This window comes from Balaenoptera borealis, assembly GCF_965194805.1.
Source record: "Balaenoptera borealis genome assembly, chromosome: 3".
Taxonomy (NCBI): Eukaryota; Metazoa; Chordata; class Mammalia; order Artiodactyla; family Balaenopteridae; genus Balaenoptera; species Balaenoptera borealis.
Genome location: NC_138866.1, coordinates 143,664,193 through 143,667,331, shown reverse-complemented (window position 1 = coordinate 143,667,331; position 3,139 = coordinate 143,664,193).

The following is a 3,139-nucleotide window of genomic DNA, read 5'->3' as shown; positions in this document are numbered from 1 at the left end:
TGAGGCAGCTCACTGCATGCTGATATGGAATGAGGCCCAAGATAAAATTTTAAGTGAAAAAGCATGGTTTAGAGAAGGAGGGATGAATAAGCGGAACACAGAGGATTTTTAAGGCACTGAAAATACTCTGTATGATACTATAATGATGGATAGGTGCCATTATACATTTGTCCAGACCCACTGAATGCATAACACCCCGAGTGACCCCTGATGTGAACTATGGACTTTGGATGATAATGACACGTCCGTGTAGGTTCATCAGTCATAACAAGTGTGCCCTCTGGTGAGGGATGTTGATCATGGGGAGGCTATGCATGTGTGGGTACAGGGGGTATATGGGAAATCTCTGTACCTTTCTCCCAGTTTTGCTGTGAAATTAAAACTACTCTAAGGAGTAAAGTCTATTTTTAAATAAATAAATAAAAGAAGACAGAAAGAAAGAAAGAAAGAAAGAAAGACAGAAAGAAAGAAAGACAGAAAGAAAGAAAGAAAGAAAGGAAGGAAGGAAGGAAGGAAAGAAAAATATAAAGGAAGGAAGAAAGAAAGGGGCAAGATCAGAATAGCGTTATTTTACGGCAGGGAAGAAAGAAAGTTACACACATATGTATATTTGTATGCATACACATACACATATGCATATAATATGTCCAGAAGATAAATTAAAAAGTAATAATAGTGGTTGCCTCAGAAAAAAAGAAATTGGGCAACTGCGCCAGAAGACATCATTTCACTGCCTATTCTCTGTGCCTTTTGATGTATGTACTATATAAACAAATTACCTATTCAATAAATAAATCAAATCTTTAGAAATAATAGGTTTCAAAGGCTTGTGACCAATTTGACTCCACCTAGACTCCTGAGGAATTGAAGGGAGGGTTCCGATCTGGTTGGGGGAGGGAGGTGTGTCCGGTCGGGGTCAGGTAGGGGTCTCTTCAGACACTCACCATAGCTGAGAATGCAAGGAGCAGGGGCTGGCCCTCACAGGAGACAATGGGGAAAGCTACTTAGGTAGTTGTTGGTGCAGCATGGGAGCTGAGAGCAGAAAGAGGGATGGGGGACAGGTAGGGAAATGGACCACAGACCCAGCTCACACTGGGGGCACAGAGGGCTAGGGGAGCCTGGGGAAAACGGCTACGGCTCCTGGGCACATGGAGGGACCGTCAGCCACCACAAGCACCTACTCCTCCGTGCCTGCTGGAGAGGGCAAGGCCACAGACACAGCATATCCCCCCACAAGAGGCCAGGAAGAGAAGAAGGCCAAGAAGCTGACAACCAAAGCACCTGGCGGTCCATGCACGTGGAATGTCCCATTCCCTCAGGTCCTTGCTAGGTGACTGGCTAATTTGTTAAATTAATTGAGACACACAATCAGGCACTATTTCGTGAACACCTCATGGGGGCACATAGGATGTTTCCTCTTGAATCAGCTTGACATTGCAGTATTAATAGCTGTTAATTGTTTAATTTGTTCATCCTTCCCAGGGGTGATTGCCTTTTAACTGGCACTTCAGACACTCAAAGGAATGTGTGTCTATGGGAAGTTATTTCAAGACTGTGACAGGATGAGAGAGGAGAGCTATTTGGGACAGAAGACCTTCTCCGTACCCTTCAAATCCCATGACAAAGGGGATTACCCATTCCACCCATCTTTCATCCCAGGTCGTCCCTGGAATAAGACTGAAGACCACTTTCAGGGAACAAAAGTAACTTGGAATGGAGTCTGTCAGTGCCTGCTCTGTACTCCAGGGCTAAACAAAGGGCCAGTGTCACCTGAATGGCTCAACAGAGCACCATTGACTTGGGGTCTGTCAATCAGACATATTCCACTGGCATTATTCAGCTGCCACAATATGTCAGGTCTGTAAAGAAATAGTTGCTGGGTCCCAAGAGAATCAACATTCAACACAAGGCGTTGCAAGGGCCCCCGGAGTGTTCCTTCGCTGCCCCCCCCCACTATGAAATGGTAAGAACTTCTCCAACCCAAGACACAAAAAGAACTATTAACTGCTTTTCAAGGACAAAGACCCTTCCTTTGTGTTGCCACAGACAATGAAGACCTCAGCCAGTCTAGTGCAATTTACTATGATCGCCCATCATTCAGTAGAGCTTACCAACCCTCCTAGTGACTGGCTTCTTTTAGCATTCAAGGTACAGAAACTCCGTGCGCCTCTCAATTGCCCTGGTGCAATTATTGTATTGATTTGATGCAGCATTTGCTCCACGTTTAAGGTGGTTTATGTTTTTAAATTTGCAATTAAATCAAATGATCCCTCTTTGCTAAGATGGTTGACACTTGTTTATATTCTGCAGCGAGCAATGAAGGCAACTTTTATTTAGCATCATAAAGCATGCAGGGTGGAGAGCTTAAAATTTTCAAGCAACTCAATTTCTTGCTTAGCTCTTCAGCCTGTAAAAAAAATCAAACTACATACCCATTCGTTGTAAAAATGGTACAAGGGATAATTAGTGCTTTACAGTGATAATCTAATGAAGTCACAAAGCAAACAACATTGCAAAGATAACGTTACGGGATGAATGTTTGTGCCCCACCCCCCAAATTCCTATGTTGAAGCCTTAACCCCCAATGTGGTAGTATTTGGAGGTGGTGCCTTTCGGAGGTGATCAAGATTAGATGAGGTCATAAGGGTGGGCCCTTCATGATGGGCTTAGTGTCCATATAAGAAGAGGAAGAGAGAGAGAGATCTCTCTATACATTCACACACAAAGGAAAGGCTGTGTGAATACACAGTGTGAAGGCAGCTGTCTGAAAGCCAGGTCTGATCTTGGACTTCCCAGCCTCCAGGACTGTGAGAAAATATATGTCTTTTGTTTAAGCCACCCAGTCTATAGTATTCTGTTACATCAGCCCAAGCTGTCTAAGACACATTAAAAACTGGAAGAGCCACAAGAATAATTGGTGATTTTGTCACATCTTCCTTTCTGGATGATCTCCAAGTACCTGACCCACTCGATTTCTTTCCAACCTCTGATATGTGTACAGTTAATTATTAATTAATGATTCAGGCTATAGGTGACCAGGAAAAGTCAGGGCAATTAAACTCCTTTTAATGTTTTAAAATGATATTGTCATTTAACATTCTCTCCCTATCAAGTGACCACTAGGAAAATAGTCAATAAA